The sequence below is a fragment of the Pelobates fuscus genome, chromosome 9 (genome assembly GCF_036172605.1).
Source record: "Pelobates fuscus isolate aPelFus1 chromosome 9, aPelFus1.pri, whole genome shotgun sequence".
In the NCBI taxonomy this organism is placed as follows: domain Eukaryota; kingdom Metazoa; phylum Chordata; class Amphibia; order Anura; family Pelobatidae; genus Pelobates; species Pelobates fuscus.
Genome location: NC_086325.1, coordinates 134,454,295 through 134,477,944, shown reverse-complemented (window position 1 = coordinate 134,477,944; position 23,650 = coordinate 134,454,295). Strand labels below are relative to the sequence as shown.

Genomic DNA, 23,650 nt, shown 5'->3' with positions numbered 1-23,650 from the left:
GTGATGACACCAATATTATCCAGGAAATTTTATTTTTAGAAACTGTAATAAAAAAAATAAAAAAAAATGTATAGTACCCATCACATAAACAATTTACAAATAAGTGGAGAACTAGCTACAAAATAAATAGCACATAGTATTTCGAGGGCAGCAGCACTGCTGTGCACCTATACTCAACTAACGTTACATCTCAAGCCCCTCTATGTCAACCTCTTCATGGACCCTTATGGAAGGGATGATTGCATAGATGTACAAAGAGATTAAAGCACCCCAATGCTGGATTAAAATGCAAGGTGTTGAGCATTTGTCCATTTAAAAGGAATACTACAATCACCATTTCCACTACAGTCCCCTCTCTGGTGGTTATGATGATTGAGTGTCTTGGCACCGCCCTAGAGTAATTTGTCTGTTTTAGAGCAACTTACCTGGGCTAACACTGCATCCAGCTTTTTCTGGAAGTCATCACTGAGCTAAGAAGTTCCATACAGAACCACGCTCATGGGCAGAAAGCTCTCATCCGACATTCTCAACCAATCAGAGCAGCCATGCACAGCTCTGCTTACCTCATGTGAGCGAACTGGATTGTCCTGCAAGGACACAGATTCCCAACAGAATCCAAAACGTTTGACAAGGTCTGTGGATGTTATAATGGGTCGAGTGTTCCTTCAAGGCAAACTTACGATTTAAAGAGGTCACAGGCTGAAAGAGCATGTATATAAAATTCTAGTTGAACGTAATGGCCATATTATTCCTTAGTGTCAATTTAACGTTATACAAGGATTTAATAGTTATTCCACTGGCACAGAAGTTGCATAAGCAGCCACTGCCCGCCCCCCCTTCCCCACACAAATGGTGAGGGTGGTAAGGCAGCGTTGACATTGTATCTAATGACAACACCATTTAGTCTTTAGAATGTCATCAACCTGCCCGAACTATCAGGCAGAACCAAGCATATCTTTAAAGAGTTTCACATTTGGCTTATTGGAGAAAGGTAGATCTATTAACTGACGTTTTATTCCCTTGGCACGGCGATCTTTTTCAGTTTGTAGTGGCTTGAATCTTCCAGGAGCAGCTATAGCAACCTGAAGCATACACACGAGTATAAAATGTAGGCCTATATTCCTTGAGACCACAGGATTTTCCATAGATGGTTTTGCTTATGTGCAACGATTTATAGGTGCACTTTTCCCATAAAAAATTTTAAGTCGGTGGCAAGATGTTGAGATGGAAACCCTGCTCATTGCCACATATTGTCAAAATTAGTATTGTCTGTAAAAGAAAGTACCCCAAATTTTGACATCTTCTGATTTATTTCAATGAAATACCAATATAGTCCTTCCTAACACTTTATAATCTCTTTAAATCATTTCCAAAGAAGGCTAGTTTTCCTTTTTAGCCAATAAACCTTTAACTAATAACCAGTTTACATAAAATTCACCATAATTATCTCCATTGACACTATATTATAAATAATGTCAATCTTAACCCGATTCTAGACTGAATTCTTAAAGCAAACATTAAACACTGAACGTAGATTATAATCAACTGGGTTTATGGAATTCATACAGTGATTCTAATGAAAGCCAGAGGAGGATTCAGGCTGACAGATTATGCCATTCCCAGGTCTCTGGACAAGCAGTAAATCCTGGGGATTTGAAACAAATGTCAAAAAGTGGCAGTTCTTTATTCTTTAACACTCCGTAATGTAATTGAAGTGCTTGCTGGGGGTGAGAAGTGCAACAGAAGCAAGTAAAAACACTTCTCTTTACAGCACTACAGTGTTCAAAGCCCCAAGTTCACTACAAGTGAGATTTACTGCCATGGTATCTTTTTATCTGTTGAAATAAACCTGCCATGACTGGTTCACTTTAAGTAGGCTATTATAATGTGTTATTAGCTTGCCTTTTAAAAGTGACCATTTCACTATAAGGTGTAAATTATTTACTGTGAATCTAGATTTTGCATGGCCTCACTTAGAACTCAAAACAGAGGCAAATTTTAAATAAACTAATGAAGCCAATTACAGAAATCCAAGCAGAAAAGATTACTGTATGCGAAAGAGCTTGAGCCGACAACCAGTAACAGATCCTTACAAAGCAATGGCCATAGATTAGAAAGGTTTTATTGACTCTTTGAATGCTGAACAACCACTCACTATTTGACATTTTGCCAGGAATGATGCATTGCAATCCCTGCATCCCAGGCTCCTAACTTTTTTAAGCTGGCTCCTAGATTCAAAGCAAATTTGTCAAACCCTGCTCTATCCCTCAACGAACATATTGAAGGAATAAACTCTGTAAAAAAAAAAAAAAAAAAAAAGGGACACTATAGTCACCAGAACAACTACAGCTTGTTGAATTTGTTCTGGTGAGTAGAATCATTTCCTTCAGGCTTTTTGCTGTAAACACTGTCTTTTCAGAGAAAGTGCAGTGTTTACTTAACAGTCTATTGATAACTTCACTGGCTACTCCTCAGATTGCTGTTATAGATCCTTCCTGGGTCATGGCTGCCTAAAATGCATCCAAACATTCAGTATCTCCTCCCTCTGCATGCAGACACTGAACATTCCTCATAGAGATTCATTGATTCAATTCATCTCTATGAGGAGATGCTGATTGGCCAGGGCTGTGTTTGAATCATGCTGGCTCTGCCCCTGTCAGTCTCAGCCAATCCTATGGGAAAGCCCTCTTCAACCTATTATTCCCTGTAAGTTTTCTTGTAATTGTCCTATTTATAGTTAAATCCTCCCTCTCGTAATATTGTAAAGCGCTATGGAATCTTGTTTTTTGGGACTGTTCCACTTTAATAAAGAAAAAACACACTGACTTGGGAACATTAGAGTTGGAGAAAGTTTTCAATATTGCAATTTTGGGCCTAAACCCAAGTTGTTTAGTGAAAAACATTTAGATCTACACATCTCACCCAAAATTGATTGTTTTAGTTCAGTGGCTTTTAAAATTGCCATTGGAATCACCATATCCACTACAATCAATAGCTGTGATGGTGCTAGCAGGCTAGTCACTGTCCACAGGTTCTGTGTCAAACTGAGTGGTTTAACACCAACCAACGATTTGTTGTGGATGACAAAGTCAGCTAATTTAGGCTGTCCAAATAGACAAAAATGACATGGTCAATGCAGAAATAAATATTGGTTGGGCCGGACACCGAGGATACCTTCCGCTTGTGCCAAACCACTCGAGGATGGTTTAAGGTAGAACTGGGGCTGTAGCAACAGTCTGCAAGAACCAAAACTACCTTAACGGCTGTGGTGTTTATGGTGCCTCTAACCAGTTGGTTACGATCATTGTTTTAAAGGGCATTCAATTGTCAGAACAAGCACGTAATATTAATCAGTTTACAGGTAGCTGGCCACAATAAATATGCTGCCTTGGTGGCACTGCTTTCTCTAGGACTTTGACACTCTGAAGTGCATAATAAAAAAAAAAAAAGGTTCTTCATTGAATTAAAGTGATATTCTATGAATAATTATTTGTCCCATTAACTTGACCTATGCCCTGTTAATTAAAAAAGAAAAAAAGAGAGAAACAATTCGGACATAGGGATCATGTGCTGTTACCGTGGATACCATCAATCTTATAGACAATCACAGCTTTGGTCACAACAAGACTCACAGTCTCCTCCATTGGGACAGGCAATGGAAGTCAATGATGATTAGTGGCGGGGTTCAGGAGTGCCTGCACATCCATCTATATGAGCTTCCTATGCATGCCAACAAAGCCAACTTATTGGTATGAGAGAGAGGAAGGAGAATATCTGGTTTCTTACAGACAGAATTACGGGGGAGAGAGGAGGACGCGGACACAAACACACCTTGAATTAACAGCAGAGACAGTATTAGAGAACCATATCCACTTCAACAAGATTAAGTGAGTATGGTTTCTGCATCTTGTATAATAATGGGTCAATGAGGTTGTTTTGAAATTAAAGAATGGGTCATTAGGTGAATTACATTTACAAAGTTTGGGTGCTTACTAAAGAGGTTAAAGGAACACTAGTCACCTAAATTACTTTAGCTAAATAAAGCAGTTTTAGTGTATAGATCATTCCCCTGCAATTTCACTGCTCAATTCACTGTCATTTAGGAGTTAAATCACTTTGTTTCTGTTTATGCAGCCCTAGCCACACCTCCCCTGGCTATGATTGACAGAGCCTGCATGAAAAAAAAAAAACCTGGTTTCACTTTCAAACAGATGTAATTTACCTTAAATAATTGTATCTCAATCTCTAAATTGAACTTTAATCACATACAGGAGGCTCTTGCAGGGTCTAGCAAGCTATTAACATAGCAGGGGATAAGAAAATCTTAATTAAACAGAACTTGCAATAAAGAAAGCCTAAATTGGGCTCTCTTTACAGGAAGTGTTTATGGAAGGCTTTGCAAGTCACATGTAGGGAGGTGTGACTAGGGTTCATAAACAAAGGGATTTAACTCCTAAATGGCAGAGGATTGAGCAGTGAGGCTGCAGGGGTATGTTCTATACACCAAAACTGTATCATTAAGTTGTTCAGGTGACTATAGTGTCCCTTTAAGAATCGCTGTTTTTGATAATCGCTGTCCAGTCAAACACAAGGTGGTGCAGAACTTTGGTTCTTCTACAACGGATATCAAATATTTCTTTGGAGAAATCCGACAGGATTTCCTGCTCTGATTACCAAAGTAAATTATTTCATCATACTAAGTCTGCAATTTAAATAAGTCTAACATTTTACTTCCAACCCTTACAATGCTCATCCAATAACAAATGCACTCATTTGCAATACATAAAGTACCAAAAGGACACATACTTCATGCTTACTCAAGATCGACAGACTTTCAATAAAACCAATGATACATGTAGTTCTAGGTATCTTACAAAGAATTCTTAAGCCTTCAAAGATTGTGACTCTTACTGAATTTAGTAACCTAGAAATAATGGTAAATGACAAGAGACCAGTACATATAAATCAGAGGCCAAACACAAAAAATAATTTTGCTATAGGACCGTACAAGATGGAAACGGGGATAGCAGATTTAAATGTCTGCACATGCATATTTGAAACACTACACTATTAAAAAACATCCACACGAGAAACTCAGTTTATACACACACATCGGAAGTTGTGTGGGCAGTTAACATACTGGAAGTACAATAGACATTGTAAATACGACACTAACCCTTTCTCTCCTAGAGGCGTCTTCAAAACATTAGTCAGCAGTGATTTATTTATGCACCAGTTTCCCATCCAAACACACACATTTGGGGAGAACAGTACGTTCCTTAGAAATACACCGTAATAGCAATAAGGCAGTAGAACACAATCATCCTGTGCATATGAAATGGTGGAGCTGTAATATTAGAGCAATAACTGCATACACAAAAAAAGCTCATGAAGAAAAGGGGGGAGGGAGAGAAGAGAAAATAAGGTTTCTCTCCATACCATTTCCTTTTGTCTATGTACATAAATGAATTCTAAAAAAAAAAAAAAATTGTATGTGAGGTGTATCTCTCACACACACACACACTGATTTCAGCCTCCATGTTGTTAGAATGTAGCAAAACAGAATGTGACACATTTATAAAAGGAATATTCATTAGGAGTCCATTTTAAGATGCACATACTCTAATAACTATAGATAGATCTATATACACACACACACAAACAAACCAATTTTCACCAAACAGCCATGGTTTTATGAATATCAAAATTCAATAAGCCACATACACAAAATGTATTGAAATGCTTTTTTTTTTTTTTTCAAAGAAAGCCTACTGTTACAAAGAACAGTAGCCCAGTGTACATCTTACAGGATATTAATTGTAGGTATTTACTAAATAGATGAGGTTATGAGAAGCACCCACACAGACCCAGGGCTCAATGTCCCCCCCCCCCCCCCCCCCCCCTACACCATTACAAAGCCCCCCAGCCTATGGTCACCCCCTGTATACAGACAGATACTGGGATATAGGGGGAGGGGGTGCTCCCATCCTCCATCACTGGCCCCTGCCCTGATGATCAGGCCTATGGAGGGGGCTGGAGGATGGAGTAGGCCTCACGGTGATACCCAATCCCTTCTGGGACTCATGGAGGGAGTCAGGGAGACCCCAAGGACGCCCCCAGGGTAGTGTCCTCCTGCACAGACCCCACCGAAGATGGCTGCTGGGCCTGACCGAACAAAGCTGCGGCCTGGGCCTAACCCAGCCCCAGCCCCAGCTCCCCCGCCTCCTCCCGGGATATAATGGCCCAGAGCGCCGCCCCGCTACAACTACCAACCTGGTCTTGTGGAGGGCTCTTTTGCGGTAACTTGTGGATAATGCCGGGGTCGGGATGGGCGGTCGGTGCGCAGGATGGCGACGGATTAAAGGCGACAGGGCTCTCCGACTCTTCGCCTTTCTCCTCCTGTATTTTTTTTTCCTCTCTAGCCCCTCCCCCTCGCTCAGCTGTCAATCAACGAGAAAGGAGTATGGGGAGGGATGGAGGATAGGAGACAGTGACCCCTTCCGGCTCCCGCGAGAACTACAACAACAGCTCCTGTAGTTCTAAATCCAGAATTGTAGTGACAGGGGAACTGACATGGGGTCATTCAATAAACATGTTCTGGTGAATAGAGTCAGTCCCTGCAGGAATTATCATGTAAACACTGCCTTTAAAAAAAATACCCATTGTACAGCGCTACGGAATTTGCTGAAGCTATACTGTATATATAATAAAATAATAATAATAAATAATAATAGGTAATATAGGTTAATGTGGGATTCATTTTTCTTACAATGTAAATGGCTGTAAGGCCACTCAAATAGCAGCAAATACCCCTTGTAAGCTCTTCAGACTCAAATCTTCCTTATAAATCAGTGAGTGCATTGGCTGTAAACAAATAAACATTCAATATGGCAGGACGCTAAAATACATGAATGAAATGCCAATTTCTTGCACATAACTCATGTAAAAGGCTCAGAAACCCTTTGCAGGTGTTATGGCTTACTTAGCTGATTAGAGTGAGACACTGTGAGCCTAGAATATTGCACCTTTTAACAATATTCTAATTTACTGAGATTGTGGATTTCCGTTTTTCATGAGCTATAAGCCATAATTATCGCACTTATGACAAATCACGGCTTGAACTATTGTGCTTTGCATGTAATGCGTCTATCTCAAATATTAGTTTCCCCTTTTACGTTACATTACTGAAATAAATTAACTTTTGCACGATATTCTAATTTTTCGAGTATCACCTGTAAATATCCCAATGAAAAATGCATAATTGAATGCAGGCATATTTTCATTGGGGGTGTATATATTAAACAGTGATTTATTTATTTTTTATGTTGTATTTGGACATTGGGGTGTTCCTATAAATTTGAAATTCATTTTAATTTCACTTTGAATTCCCAATAATTCTCACTTTAGTAAAGAGAAATAAGCTGGGTCTCACCTCCCACACATATATAATTACCACACATGCACTTATGAACATGTAATAAAACTACATACAGTTGTACCCATGCCCATGCAACTACTTAGCCACATACACTCATTCATAGGTCATTGACACACATACACAACTTGTTACACACCCTGACCTTAGCAATATTATCAGACATTTAGAATAAAGACACGTATAGACACACTTTAACACTTTTACAGGCATAAACACAGACACACATGGATATACAATACATATATATATATATATATATATACTGACATAATACACATACACACACTCTACATGCTAGCACGCCATCTTAGACACATTTACACACATACTGTAAGGTAACCTGTGGCTGTCAGAGGCACTTCTTCACACCTGTGTCTTTCTGGTTTTTATATTAACGCTGACGACTACACTTTTTCACTCACACTCCATTTTAGTAGCAAAAGGTTGGACACTCACGTTCTCTAAAACCTCCAATACCCTGCATCAGTCTAAGGCAGGGTAACTAGACCCTCCATGTTTACTAAGACACATATAATTTGGTCATATTTATGAAATTGCATGAAAAGCATTGCCCTGCAGTATGTATAATGCATATTCTGTAGGATTCTTCAAAACAAAACACACACACACTACTACCACTGCTGCCCATAGTTGTAAAGACAAACGTAGAAGTGTACTTTCACATTGGCCAAATTGTAAGAGGGATCTCCACTTTTCAAACTGTTTTTTTACAGCCTGATTAAAAAAAAATAGAGGGTTGCAGGCCTCCCAACTGTTAGCTTTCAGCAAGACAATCCAGATTTCGAGGTCTTGTCCCGCCATCCCGATTTAGTTCCCTGCATTCAGGGACAACAGGGAGCTGTCCATGGGTAGCACGGTACAAGCGCAACATTATACAAGCTCTAACTGTGCGGAGAGCACAAGAGCCATGGAGAGAGTGCTTCAGCAATGCTCTCTGCATGGTCTTGTAGGTTGGGTGCCAGTCAGGAGAATATCTGTCAGCCTAGCATTGTCATCCATGGGCTTCTCTCAATAACCTGCACAGCTAACCACTATACTATACACAGTACTTTGATTTGTGTATCCACCAGCAATGCAGGGAATACTGCACTGATAGCTCCAGGTAATATAGGATATTACATAGTTACATAGTTACATAGTTAGATAGCTGAAAAGAGACTTGCGTCCATCAAGTTCAGCCTTCCTCACACCTGTTTTTTGCTGTTGATCCAAAAGAAAAAAAAAACAAAAACAAACAAAAAAAACCCCAGTTTGAAGCACAATTTTGCAACAAGCTAGGACAAAAAATTCCTTCTTGACCCCAGAATGGCAGTCAGATTTATCCTTGAATCAAGCAGTTATTACCCTACATTGAAAGATTATATCCTTGAATATTCTGTCTTTGCAAGTATGCATCTAGTAGCTGTTTGAACATCTATATATCTAGTCCACAGGCAATTGTTTATGTGTAACTACTCTAAAGTGGACAACATACCTGGATACTTTAAGAGACACACAAGTTCCTTCTTGGTAAATCACGAACACACTTTATTCTGGTTCATAGACAGAATATATAGCAGTTCTCCAAACAACACATAAACAACAGTGACCTATCAGGGACTCAAGAGGCCCAGGGCAGTGGCAGAACTAATGTCGAGAGGGCACTAGTGCAAGAAAGTTATTTGGGCCCCACTATAGTGCAAGTGTGGCCAAAAGGTAGATCCCCATCTGTCGTGCAACTCCAAATATGCTATACCAGCTGGGGATCTACAATTTGCCCATCCTTGCAGGATTGTATTTGTGTGCGTTTGAATGTAAGCTTATTTTTGTATAGAGTATATGTGTGCATGTAGGGGTGTATTTGTATGTACTGCTGTAATTGGAATGCTGTGGTATACTTGTGTGTTGTGTTTGAGTTTGAATGCAGGGGTGTATTTTAAATGAAAGTGTGCTTTTGTGAATAGTGTTGGTGTTTGATTGAAGGGGTGCTTGAACTTTAGTGTCTTAACACAGGTGTGTGTTTGTATGTAATTTTTGCATTTGATTGCAGGGGTGTGTTTGTATGTAATGTTGGCTTTTTCAAATGTGGTTGTACATTTGTGTGTAGTATGTGACGGAGTGTGTTTGTTTATAATTTCCGAGGTTAAGGGGTGTGTTTGTATGTAATCTTTGTGTTAGATAGCTGGAGTGTGTTTGCATGTTGTGTTGGTGTTTAATTGCTTGGATATATGAACATACACACATACACTGCCACATACATACACACTTACACAGATATACATACACATTAACACACAGATACATATATATAAACACACTAACACATACACACAAATTCATATACACACATACTGTACACACCCTGGTACACAGATACACACTGACATATACACAAACACCAAAATACACAGATACACTCACACTGACACACACACATACACCCTGACACACATGATGCACACACACATACACAGATGCACAACCTGATACACACAATGAACTACATACTTACTCAGATATACATATACATTAACACACAGATGCACATATAAACATACTGACACACATATAAACACATACACAAAGAAACACACTGACACATGCACACAACCTGACACACATATACACACACTGAAATATACCTTGGCACACAGACAAACTCCATGACACAGATACACACACACACATATATACACACACACACACACACACACACACACACACACACAATCTGACATAAACACATAAATGTTAATTTTTATATTTGCAGCCACCCAACAGTTAACATATCTTGGCTTGTTTGGAGTCTTGCTGCTGCTGGCTGAGGGGAGCTGGTGTAGTTGTCTAGATAGCTCCTGTCTGTCTTCTCCAATGTTGCCTGTGCCTCCTCATCCGCCACCTCCTCCCTTTCTTCCCAAGCAGTCTTTCAGTAAGAAGCTGGGAGGAAGTGATCTGCTGTCCCTTCCTCCCAACCAGTAGGTATCACAGGGGACCGGTCGTGGTCTTAAAGGGCACCCAACCGGGCCCCTGTTTAGCAAAAAATAAAGAATACTCATTGGGTTGCCCTAAGTGCATGGGCGACCCGATGGGCCACCTGAGCTGGCGGTAGTTCTGCCACTGGCCCAGGGGAAAAATAAAATCAATTATACTAAGTTAAATCTCAAACAATAGGGAGGAGCCTAATTTAAAACAGGCAATTCAATTACAGGTACAATAGACAGCAGGTGATGTTAAAAAAAATCTCAAACACTAAATAACAAAAGACATCAGGTACAGGTCATTCCAGAAGGGGAGGGAGGAACAATCAAAGCAACAGACCCCACTCTGTCTTCCTAATAATGTACAGAGGGTGTGCTTACACTGCAGGGGGTAAATCATCAACTATTGTTCCTGACTCATTTACTGTAACACAATGTAATCCTGCAGAGGCTGCTTTACCTTTAGAATTGTGCTTTGTACATAAAGCAGCAAGGGAACGTGGTTAAGGTACCTGGCATCTTTGGCAAAACAAGGGACAACCTCCAGCTGACCAGGTCCGGGCTGGGAAAATAAATTGACCTGAACATTTTTAATGACAGCGGCCCAGTGAGCAGTGAGCGGGTCCAGAGAGGGAGTGTTTTCTCATCACCAATAGTGATGTCGCGAACATAAAATTTTCCGCAAACGTTCGCGAACTGGCGAACCGGGAAAACCGCCATAGTCTTAAATGGGCAGGCGAATTTTAAAACCCACAGGGACTCTTTCTGGCCACAATAGTGATGGAAAAGTTGTTTCAAGGGGACTAACACCTGGACTGTGGCATGCCTGAGGGGGATCCATGGCAAAACTCCCATGGGAAATTACACAGTTGATGCAGAGTCTGGTTTTAATCCATAAAGGGCATAAATCACCTAACATTCCTAAATCACAATGGATATGGATTGACACCTGACATATGACATATTGACACCTTGACATATGGATTGACACCTGTCCTCAGAGACCCTGATACACACTGACACAGAGCAGAATAGGGACTGTTCCCCCTACATAGGGTCACTTGGCAGATATAGATTGACACCTATCCTAAGGATCCCTGATACACACTGACACAGAGCAGAATAGGGACTGTTCCCCCTACATATGGTCACTTGGCAGATATGGATTGACACCTATCCTAAGGATCCCTGATACACACTGACACAGAGCAGAATAGGGACTGTTCCCCCTACATAGGGTCACTTGGCAGATATGGATTGACACCTATCCTAAGGATCCCTGATACACACTGACACAGAGCAGAATAGGGACTGTTCCTCCTGCATAGGGTCACTTGGCAGATATGGATTGACACCTATCCTAAGGATCCCTGATACACACTGACACAGAGCAGAATAGGGACTGTTCCCCCTACATAGGGTCACTTGGCAGATATGGATTGACACCTATCCTAAGGATCCCTGATACACACTGACACAGAGCAGAATAGGGACTGTTCCCCCTACATAGGGTCACTTGGCAGATATGGATTGACACCTATCCTAAGGATCCCTGATACACACTGACACAGAGCAGAATAGGGAATATTCACTAAATGCCAAACATTGTTATACAGGGGAATATTCAGTAAATAAGGATAAGGGGGGGGGGGCTACTGTCCTCCCCCCCCCTCCCCCCCCCCTGCGCGGTGGGCGGGGGCCATGAAAATAGTGAGGGGGGGGACCTACTGTCCTCCCCCCGGCCCCCACCCCTGCGCGGTGGGTGGGGGCCATAAATCACAATGGGGGGGACCTACTGTCCTCCCCCCGGCCCCCACCCCTGCGCGGTGGGTGGGGGCCATGAAAATAGTGAGGGGGGACCTACTGTCCTCCCCCCGGCCCCCACCCCTGCGCGGTGGGTGGGGGCCCTAAAAATAATGAGGCGGGGGGGACCTACTGTCCTCCCCCCCTGGCCCCCACCCCTGAGCTGTGGGTGGGGGCCCTAAATAAAAATCCCCCCCTTATTGTTTTTTTAAATTGCGTCGGTTCTTATGGCTTTTTATTTGGCCTTTTTTGGGGCTGAAAAAAGAAGATTTTAGAAAAAAGAAGACGTCAAATGGTAAGTTGAATTTTTCTTTACAGGTTAGCTATTTTATTCCCCCCTCACTATTTTTTTAGGGTGAGGGGGGTAGGTAGGGGGTAACTTCTTTTGGGGTGGGGGGGTGGGTGACTAGGGGCTTGGGAACCCCTAGTCACCTTTGATTGGGGGGTGGGGATTTTTATCTAGGGCCCCCACCCACCACTCAGGTGGGGGGCTGGGGGGGACAGTAGGTCCACCCGCTTATTTTTTTTTTAGTAAAGTTTGCCGCCCCCCATGTGACATCACAGTGCCCCACCCATATGATCTGCCATGTTAACTAACACAGTGCTGCAGTGCCGCCGTGTTTACAATAAAAGGCCTGCAGGGACAGGCTATAGACACCAGAACCACTACATTAAGCTGCAGTGGTTCTGGGGACTATAGTGTCCCTTTAATGTGAGGTAAATTAGAGATTAGTGCCACGAATAATATACTAGATTGCCCAGTGGTGTATCTTGGTTTTGTGCTGCCCTAGGCAGGACAAAACTCAGACCCCCCCCCCCCCCGCGCGCGCGTGCGCCACCCCCACCCAACCCTTCCCCCCTGCCCCGCCTTCTAAATACACACACATTCACTGACAGATACGCATACACTAGCTAACAGACACACACAGTCAGACACACACAGTCGGACACACACACACACTAACAAACACACACAGTCGGACACACACACACACTAACAGACACACACAGTGAGACACACACACTAACAAACACACACAGTCGGACACACACACTAACAAACACACACAGTCGGACACACACACACTAACAAACACACACAGTCAGACACACACACTAACAAACACACACAGTCGGACACACACACACTAACAGACACACACAGTGAGACACACACACTAACAAACCCACACAGTCGGACACACACACTAACAAACACACACAGTCGGACACACACACACTAACAAACACACACAGTCAGACACACACACTAACAAACACACACAGTCGGACACACGCACACTAACAGACACACACAGTGAGACACACACACTAACAAACACACACAGTCTGACACACACACTAACAAACACACACAGTCGGACACACACACTAACAAACACACACAGTCGGACACACACACACACTAACAGACACACACAGTGAGACACACACACTAACAAACACACAGTCAGACACACACACACTAACAGACACACACTGTCGGACACACAGTCAGACACACACAGTCAGACACACACACTAACAGACACACACACACTAACAGACACACACACACTAACACACACAGTCACAGACACACACTAACAGACACACACACACACACACACACACACTAACAGACACACACACACACACACACACACTATCAGACACACACACTCAGACACACACACACACTCACATTAACACATTTTTTTTTTATTATTTACTCCCCCCCCCCCCCTACCTTTGGGAATGCTGGGGGTGGGGGGGTTCTCCCATTCCCTGGTGGTCCAGTGGCTGCAGGACGGCACTGGCGGGCAGGTTGGGCGGCCGGCGAGGGAGCTCTTCCCCTGAGCTCTCTGCTCAGCTCCCTTGCGCGCCGCCCGCAGAGTGAGGCTGGGAGGCGGAGCCGGAATATGACGTCATATTCCGGCTCCCAGTCTCACTCTGCGGGCGGCGCGCGAGGGAGCTGAGCAGAGAGCTCAGGGGAAGAGCTCCCTCGCTGGCCGCCCAGCAACCAGCAACCAGCCCAGCATGTCTGTTAGCCGCAAGGCTAACAAGACATTTGCCTTGGGCATTTGGGGGCGGCGTTTTTTGCCGCCCCCTGGAAAATGCCGCCCAAGGCAAATGCCTTGTTTGCCTCGCGGCTAATACGCCCCTGAGATTGCCTACTTACAACCAGATGAGGATGATGATGGGCTTCAGCTGCCGTCTGGCTCCACTGGTCTGGTGTAGAACAGGCTCTCTGGAGGCGGTTTGTAACTGTGGTCACAAAAATGAATGTTCTGGGAGAACGGGAAGCAGCTCCATTTTTTGAGGGCCCTTTACACAGCTCAAGGTCTGGGTTCCAGGGTCCACCTTCATGTTCCACCAATGAGTTTGTTCACAGGGGTGTGTGGGGGGGGGGGGGATGTCCTGATGTGTGTAAGGAATGCATTGTGTGAATCTGTGTTTGTATGTGTAAGGGCTGCAAGGTGAGTTTGTGTATGTATGGGATGCAGTGTGTGTGTCTGTAAGGGATGCACTGAGTGTGTGGAAGGGGTGCATTGTGTGTTGCTGTGTGTAAGGGATGCATTGCTTGTGTATGTGTGTCTGTGTGTAATGCATCGTGTGTTTTTCTGTGTGCAAGGGGTGCATTGTGTGTGTGTGATGATGTCAATCTCTCCCCCTACCCCCGTCAATTTCCTTCTTCTCCCCCCCTCTCCAATAATTTCCTTCTTCTCCCCCTCCCTCTCATTGCCTTCTCCCCCTCCAATTTCCTTCTTCTCCCCTCCCTCTCATTTCCTTCCTTCTCCCCCCTCCAATTTCCTTCCTCCCCCCTCCAGTTTCCTTCCTCTCCCCCCTCCAATTTCCTTCCTCCCTTCCCCTCCCTCAAATTTCCTTCCTCTCCCCCCTCCCTCAAATTTCCTCCCTTCCTCTCCCCCCTCCCTCAAATTTCCTTCCTCCCCCCTCAAATTTCCTCCCTTCCTCTCCCCCTCAAATGTCCTCCCTTCCTCTCCCCCTCCCTCAAATTTCCTCCCTTCCTCTCCCCCCTCCCTCAAATTTCCTCCCTTCCTCTCCCCCCTCCCCCAAATGTCCTCCCTCCCTCTCCCCCCCACTCATTCAAATGTCCTCCCTCCCTCCCCCCCCACCCACTCAAATTTCCTCCCTCTCCCCCCCCACCCCCACTCACTCAAATTTCCTCCCTCTCCCCCCCACCCCCACTCACTCAAATTTCCTCCCTCTCCCCCCACTCACTCAAATTTCCTCCCTCTCCCCCCCACCCCCACTCACTCAAATTTCCTCCCTCTCCCCCCCACCCCTACTCACTCAAATTTCCTCCCTCCCCCCCCCCCACCCCCACTCACTCAAATTTCCTCCCTCCCTCTCCCCCACTCACTCAAATTTCCTCATGACACCCGGCGGGTGCGCGAGGGAGCACTCTCCCTGGCTGAGTGCTTCCTCTTCAGCTCCCTCGCGCGCCGCGTACTGATGCCGGAGCCGGAAGATGACGTCATCTTCTGGCTCCGGCATCAGTACGGTGCGCGAGGGAGCTGAAGAGGAAGCACTCAGAGGAGAGTGCTCCCTCGCGCGCCCGCCGGTTGTCAGCAGGGCCAGCCTCTGGGGGGCCCTGAGGTGACCGGCTGCTGGGCCCCCCAGGAGAAGAGGCTGGCCCAGTGGGTACATACCGGGGTCGCAGGGCCCCCTGCGACCCGGTATGTACCCACTGAATGTTGGGCCCGGACGACCTGAGCAGTCCGGGCCCCCCAGGACCGCCAGGCCCATGACAACCGTTGCGGTTGTCATGCCCTGATGGCGTCTCTGCTGGGGGGAGTATCTGCAGTAATACAGAGTGGCTGGAGGGAGTATCTGCAGTAACACAGGGTGTCTGGAGGGAGTATCTGCAGTAACACAGAGTGTCTGGGGGGAGTATCTGCAGTAACACAGAGTGTCTGGATGGAGTATCTGCAGTAACACAGAGTGTCTGGGGGGAGTATCTGCAGTAATACAGAGTGTCTGGGGCAGTATCTGCTTGTAACATTTACATGCACTGAAAAAAATAATAATAATAAATTGAAAAAATATATAAATATGAATGCAGCTTCTGAATGAATCTTAAATGGATGCTGTCCAGGAGGCAGGAGGGTCTGGAAGGGAGGGTCTGCTGCTGATTGGCTGGAATGTGTCTGCTGAATGTGAGGTACAGGGTCAAAGTTTACACAATGATGACGAATAGGGGGCGGACCGAACATCACATATGTTCGCCCGCCGCCGCGAACGCGAACACGCTATGTTCGCCAGTAACTATTCGCCGGCGAACCGTGGTGCAAGTCAGTCCAAGTGACCTTCACCAAGTTCGCCCACATGACCGTCCCCAAATCCACCCACAGGGCCCTTCTTAAGTCCACCCACAAGGATGAAGTGTGTGTGTACTGAATTTTTTGTGTGTGTGTATAGTGGCTATAGAATGTGTGTAGTGGATACAAAGTGTGTGAGTAAAGTGGATACACTGTTTATAGTGGATTCAGATTGTATATTTGTGTAGTGGACAGAGTGTGTGTATAGTGGATGTATTGTGTGTATAGTGAATGCAGAGTGTGTGTTTGTGTAGTGGATGTAGTATTTGAATAGTGAATGCAGAGTGTGTGTTTGTGTAGTGGATGTAGTGTGTGTGCATAGTTAATGCAGAGTGTGTGTTTGTGAAGTGTAAGTAGTGTGTGTATAGTGGATGTAGTGTGTGTGTATAGTTAATGCAGAGTGTGTATTTGTGTAGTGGAAGTAGTGTGTGTTTGTGTAGTGAATGCAGTGTGTGTTTGTGTAGTGGATTATGTGTGTAGTGAATGCAGTGTGTGTTTGTGTAGTGGATGCTGTGTGTGTGTGTGTAGTGGATGATGTGTGTAGTGTATGCAGTTTGTGTGTTTATGTAGTGGATGATGTGTGTGTGGTTGTGTAGTGGATGATGTGTATGGTTGTGTAGTGGATGCAGTTAGTGTTGTTGTGTAGTGGATGATGTGTGTGGTTGTGTGGTGGATGTAGTGTGTGTTTATGTGGTGGATGATGTGTATGTTTGTGTAGTGGATGCAGTTTGTGTGTTTATGTGGTGGATGATGTGTGTGGTTGTGTAGTGGATGCAGTGTGTGTATTTGTGTAGTGGATGATGTGTATGGTTGTGTAGTGGATGATGTGTGTGGCTGTGTAGTGGATGCAGTTTGTGTCTTTATGTAGTGGATGATGTGTATGGTTGTGTAGTGGATGATGTGTGTGGTTGTGTTGTGGATGCAGTTTGTGTCTTTATGTAGTGGATGATGTGTGTGGTTGTGTAGTGGATGATGTGTGTGGTTGTGTAGTGGATGTAGTTTGTGTGTTTATGTAGTGGATGATGTGTATGGTTGTGTAGTGGATGATGTGTTTGGTTGTGTAGTGGATTATGTGTATGGTTGTGTAGTGGATTATGTGTATGGTTGTGTAGCTGATGATGTGTGTGGTTGCAGTGTGTGTATTTGTGTAGTGGATGAGGTGCATGGTTGTGTAGTGGATGATGTGTATGGTTGTGTAGTGGATGATGTGTATGGTTGTGTGGATGATGTGTGTGGTTGTGTAACGGATGATGTGTATGGTTGTGTAGTGGATGATGTGTATGGTTGTGTAGTGGATGATGTGTGTGGTTGTGTAGTGGATGATGTATATGGTTGTGTAGTGGATGATGTGTGTGGTTGTGTAGTGGATGCATTGTGTGTATTTGTGTAGTGGATGATGTGTATGGTTGTGTAGTGGATGATGTGTATGGTTGTGTAGTGGATGATGTGTATGGTTGTGTAGTGGATGATGTGTGTGGTTGTGTAGTGGATGATGTGTATGGTTGTGTAGTGAATGATGTGTGTGGTTGTGTAGTGGATGCATTGTGTGTATTTGTGTAGTGGATGATGTGTATGGTTGTGTAGTGGATGATGTGTATGGTTGTGTAGTGGATGATGTGTGTGGTTGTGTAGTGGATGATGTGCGTGGTTGTGTAGTGGATGATGTGCATGGTTGTGTAGTGGATGATGTGTATGGTTGTGTAGTGGATGATGTGTGTGGTTGTGTAGTGGATGCATTGTGTGTATTTGTGTATTGGATGATGTGTATGGTTGTGTAGTGGATGATGTGTATGGTTGTGTAGTGGATGATGTGTGTGGTTGTGTAGTGGATGATGTGCGTGGTTGTGTAGTGGATGATGTGCGTGGTTGTGTAGTGGATGATGTGTATGGTTGTGTAGTGGATGATGTGTATGGTTGTGTAGTGGATGATGTGTGTGGTTGTGTAGTGGATGATGTGCGTGGTTGTGTAGTGGATGATGTGCATGGTTGTGTAGTGGATGATGTGTATGGTTGTGTAGTGGATGATGTGTGTGGTTGTGTAGTGGATGCATTGTGTGTATTTGTGTATTGGATGATGTGTATGGTTGTGTAGTGGATGATGTGTATGGTTGTGTAGTGGATGATGTGTGTGGTTGTGTAGTGGATGATGTGCGTGGTTGTGTAGTGGATGATGTGCATGGTTGTGTAGTGGATGATGTATAATAAAGAAAAGATGTATTCCCCCCTCCCTGCCTCTTACCTGTAGGAAGGGAGGTGGGACACTGGATTCCCTGGTGGTCTGGTGGCTCCGCTTGTTGGTGCAGCAAGGAGGAGCCCAGCAGACTCCCTCCACGTTCTCCCTCCTGCCAGCCACTGCTCTATGCGAGCCCAGCATGCATTGCGTGCCGCGGAGCGTTGTCATGACAACCTGCGGCAACGCTTTACAGCCGTGGCTCGCGAGAGTGCTGGAGGGGAAGGTAATTATATCCTGGGTCCTGCTTGGAAGCCAGCAGGGCCCGCAGAGGCATATATAAATAGCGGAACTCGCTATTTATATATGCAGATTGAAGGGCTGGGGGCCCGGGCATGCAGAGGATTACCTGTGCAGTCCGGGCCCCCCAGGACCGCCGGGCCCGTGACAACCGTCATGGTTGTCACCCCCTGATGGCGGCCCTGCTTGATGTTAAAAAGCAACTTCCAGCTTTGGAAAATCAAGACAAAACTGCGTCGGACTCAGGTATTGATTAACTTTGCGAAAAAGGCTTTTAATAAAGAAGCCAAATAAAATACCTACAGGGCGGGGCCTGGGAGCCAAGATGTTTCAGCTCGGCTCCTGCACAATTGGGCTGAAAAAAGCATTTTTTTCCCTACTAACAAGCTACAAATAGCCTTGCCTGAGCACCAACCTACAGCAACACCGACCGGTAGCTCCAGCAATTGTGAAACACACTGCATAGCCGTGCCATCGACCCATCTGGTCATAAGGCCAGAGGGGGTGATGGCCTGGCAGTCAGGGAAGGCGGACGATCTCCCGGCGCTGGGTGTGCATCGCTCAGCAACAGCCGTGGTGCCCCGCAACCCCCCTCTGGACCGGTGGGGGATATCCCAGTCCTCGCTGGGGAATCCCACCTCTCTGCATCCTCCGACTCTCCCGCTGGGCTGGAGACCGCATGGTGAGCCCAAAATGGACCCTACGGGCCCAGAAAGACGCTGACAGCCTGAAATGGAGGGAAGGCTTCGAGGCCCGATTTGACCAACTCTGCCAGGAGTTCTGGGGGCGCATCTCTAACAGATCTCTCACCCCCATCACACAACCACTAGAACATCAACCATGCCCTGAGCTGAGGCCCAAGAGGTTACATAGTTACATAGCTGAAAAGAGACTTGCGTCCATCAAGTTCAGCCTTCCTCACCTATGTTTTTGCTGTTGATCCAAAAGAAGGTAAAAAACCCAGTCTGGGGGCGGGGCCCGACCGCCATGCTGACCGGTCGCGGGCTGGAGACGCTCCTGCAAGAATCGGCCTAAATTGGGAGAAAATACCAAACTTAAAGCCTGACTCGGAGCCAAGAGGCCACCTCTCATGTCCGGGTGGTTGCCGGTGCCACTGCAGTCCCCGAGATCGGGAGCTTTGCAGACCCAGGGGGAGATGCGAGGCTTCGGGGTCTGCGGCCTATGCGGGTGGAGAGCGGGGCGGACGGCCGCCGTCCTGCTTTGGAACCTGGTTCCCGCGCAATAGCCCAGTGATGTGTCTCACGGGCCCCTGCTTCCCCCCCATGGACCGGGGGGGTTATCCCGGTCCTCCCTGGAGGGAACTACCGCCTAATTCCCTCCGAGCCCGCCTGATAAAACGCACCACACGCTGGGGCGCCAAAATGGCGGAGACGCAACTGATGCCGGGAACTGCATCTGCAGCTATCTGCAAGCAGCTCTGCCCACAGGACCACACGCAGCATACACCATGAGCCTACAGACAAGCGTCTGACCCTCTGAACAGCCCCTGCTTACCACCAAAGATCGAGCCTGGCTCCACGACTGCCTTCCTGGGCGGGATGCCCCCGAGGTTGAAGCCTGTCGGCGGCGAGGTAATCGCTTTACCACTCGAACAGAAGCAGACACCAAACACCAGGAGGATGAAAGAGCAGACCACAACCAGCAAACGCCGCAGATCCACCAAGGAATAAACGGGTGATACACAGCTCAAAAGACTAACATGGGGGGCACACACTTAGCCACGAGAAGGCACCAGCTGACTTGGACTTATTACCAGGCATAGTAATCACAGTCACTCAGCCTCCCATGCCCCAAACGAACTCTCAAGAACCCCAACCACTGCTAATCTGCCTAACCCAATCAGTGAACTAGATAAGTCTGCTCATAGATATGAATGTTAAACCTCTAACATATAGTACAACATAGGGATCATACAGGCTCCTTCCCCGGGCGGTGCACCTCTGAGGGCATACCAGCCTACTTAACTGACACCCTCCCTGCTGCTGCAGATGTATCCCAGCTGAGATAGACATCACAGTGCAACCATTAGTCTATACCCTGTAAGCCTCTTTATCCTGCAATTAATCTTACCCTACATACAGTTAAGAAACTCCCTAGCAATGGAGATATAGCATGCCGTTACACCATAAGGTTATTTTCGTGTTATAAAAAGTGCATTATTATCATCTGTTATATAGCAAGCAGCATTGCCATACACGCAGACAGAGGACCTAGATACGCACTACCCAACCTAACATGTTTGTATAGCTATATTGTGTGTATAAGTTAACTCTCTAGGCTTTGTTAACAAACAGAGAAAAATAACTGTTAAATCATTTACTCAAAAAAAAAAAATAGTGCCTGATTAACAAATGTCACAACTTGTATTATATACTGTACTACTACATATCTTGCAATCGCTGTTGTGGCGTAGCAAGGCTGTCTGTTAATTTTGTGCACAACAAAAATAAAGAATTAAAAAAAAAAAAAAAAAAAAACCAGTCTGAAGTGCTTCCAATTTTGCAACAAACTAGGAAAAAATTCCTTCTTGACCCCAAAATAGCAGTCAGATGTCTCCTTGGATCACGCAGCTATTACCTCACTAATTAGAAATGATATCCCTGTATGTTATGTTTTTGCAAGTATTTATCCAATTGCAGTTTAAACATCTGTATGGACTCTGATAAAACCACCTCTTCAGGCAGAGAATTCAATATCCTTATTGCTCTTAGTGTAAAAAAACCTGTTCTTTGCCTTAGATGAAATCTCCTTTCTTCCAGCCTAAATGTGTGACCTCGGGTCCTATGTATAACCCTGTTTATGAATAGATTTCCAGATAATGGTTTGTATTGGCCCCGAATATATTTGTATAATGTTATCATATCCCCTCTGAGGCGCTGTTTTTCCAAACGAAAGAGATTCACATTTTTTAACCTTTCTTTGTAATGCGGGGATATTTATGGGATAATAGTAAACAGTTGAGAATTGCCCACTATTTCAGTTCTCAGATCCCAAAGATCGTTATCATGTAAGTGAAATGTATTCCATATAAATAAAATCACAAATTGTTATAAAAATAGATACAATTTATTGTGACAATTTAAATAATAATATGTAACATGCGTTATAATAATCAATGAATATTCAGTATAACATGAGTATGCAATACAAATGGCAATACATTCCAATGGTTAACACAGCCAATTGTCAAGACAATGATTTATGAAGGGCTTCACAGAGACACTTTTTTTCACACAGCTTGCAGCATAAGGCCATAAAAACTTTAGCTAACAGTTAGAATAACCCTTGCAATGCTGGCTAGACCTCCTAGGTAATTAAGATCTATTCTCATGTAATTTTAAATAAAATAACATTTAAACCAGCTCATTAGTCATTTCCTGGAACCATCCAATAAGAGTAATTTACCATGTTCTATAAGCAGAATTTTAATTTGCCTAAACAGATATTTTATCTTATTTTAGAGCAAATCAATACACCTGGATAAATATCACGATATGCTAACATGTGATGTAATCACACTAATATATAATTACTCTTTTCCATCTGCAGAATGGAATGCTTAACTATATATTCCTTGGTTAAGTAAGATTTCTAAGTATCGAAATCTGATCGTGATTTATCCAGTCATATATCATGCTATTAGAAATTTTTTAATTAATTTAGATTAATTAAATGAAACCAGTATAATTACCAGTTGAAGAGATGTTCTCATCAGATGTTCTCAGGTAGCTAAGTGTCAAGGAATGTTTGTCATGGGTCTCTTTCTCGCTCTGACTCACTTGCTTCTTTCTGACTCCTTGCTTTGTCCCCGACTGCTCACCCCTTTGCTTCCTTTGCATACCTCTCTTCCCTTTGGCTTAACTTTTAAAGGGAAAAATTCTCTGTTCGTCACTAGGTGATAGACCAATAGAAAACTGGAGGTGCGGTTACCTTCCAGATAGCAATATAAGTATTTGGTCTATAGAGGGCAGTCTCGTCCCACTAAACATTCCTATCCAGGAAAGAGTTAACTTTTCCTGGTGGCTATTTTGACGTCATTTAGCTTATCTTTATGGTTATCTATAACTTTAGTTTTCAGTCAGTTCAAAGAGTTTCTTTGGGCTTTCTTCAGACTATGTGTCTGGCAAATTCTGCTATAATTTCTAATATGACAGTTATAACTAAATATGACCTCTAAATTACAATGGGACCTTATACAATATCGAAAGTAAAATTAAATTATTTAATCTTCTCTGTCACAAATGTCTGGGTTTAGAATTTATTCTATTCCATTAGCATTTAGACAGTCTGTCCATCCCCGTTCTCATTTCTTATCACTTGATTTGTATATACAAACATTCCTAAGCTCCCAGCTCAGTAGTTAGCGTTACAGAAAGGATAGAAATCTTGTGTCTTTTGTTAGCTTGAAAATAACAAAATGGAGTCTGCTCTGTTCAGAGTGACTCTGACAATATACATTTTAATTTCTATCATAGCACAAAATGTCTGCCGATATGGGGGCGGAGCCTGACTGTGGAGCTGAGCAGACACACTATCTGTGAGCTCCCGAGCCTGGGCCTAATAATCGACGGAAAATAGGGGCGCATCGCCTTGGATT

The 23,650-nt window shown here is 44.3% G+C and overlaps 1 protein-coding gene across 10 annotated transcripts in view; it reads right to left on the bottom strand.

Moving 5' to 3' along the window:
• PRRC2B (proline rich coiled-coil 2B) overlaps nucleotides 1-6,394 on the bottom strand; it is an 83,260-nt gene extending 76,866 nt beyond the window's left edge. For all 10 annotated transcript variants that reach the window (XM_063432456.1, XM_063432462.1, XM_063432461.1 and 7 more), the window contains exon 1: nucleotides 6,274-6,394. The gene's annotated coding sequence lies outside the window, so the exon portion shown is untranslated. The remainder of the gene's footprint in view (nucleotides 1-6,273) is intronic.
• Between the last annotated feature and the right edge of the window lie 17,256 nt (nucleotides 6,395-23,650).